Genomic DNA, 555 nt, shown 5'->3' with positions numbered 1-555 from the left:
GAAATGAATACTTGAAGGAATGTGGCATGAAGGCTTGAAGAAGAGATTGCCAATGTCGGAGCTTCTCGTCGTAGTGATCAAGTTCCTCCTATTGAGGAAGGTGACAATGATGAACAAGCTCGGGCAAACCCTCCTCCTTTGATGGATGAAAACATAAGGGTCGCTCTCTTCCAATGAAGAAGAGATTGCCAATGCCGGAGCTTCTCGTCGTAGTGATCAAGTTCCTCCTATTGAGGAAGGTGACAATGATGAACAAGCTCGGGCAAACCCTCCTCCTTTGATGGATGAAAACATAAGGGTCGCTCTCTTCCAAATGTTCCAACCTATTACTACACAAGCACTAGTCACCACCACCCAAGCCCAAGCTATGACGACCCAAGCTAACCGGGAGGTTGTACATCATCCTAATCAACAAGTTTCTACAATGGCTTCTTGTCGAAGGGATTTTACTCAGATGAATTGTCCTACTTTCTATGGGTCTAAGGTTGAAGAAGACCCCCAAGAGTTAATTTATAAGGTCTATAATATACTTTTGGATATGGGGTTTTCTACTAG

The sequence above is a fragment of the Solanum lycopersicum genome, chromosome 3, assembly GCF_036512215.1.
Source record: "Solanum lycopersicum chromosome 3, SLM_r2.1".
Lineage (NCBI taxonomy): Eukaryota > Viridiplantae > Streptophyta > Magnoliopsida > Solanales > Solanaceae > Solanum > Solanum lycopersicum.
Note: the sequence above shows the minus strand (reverse complement) of the source record.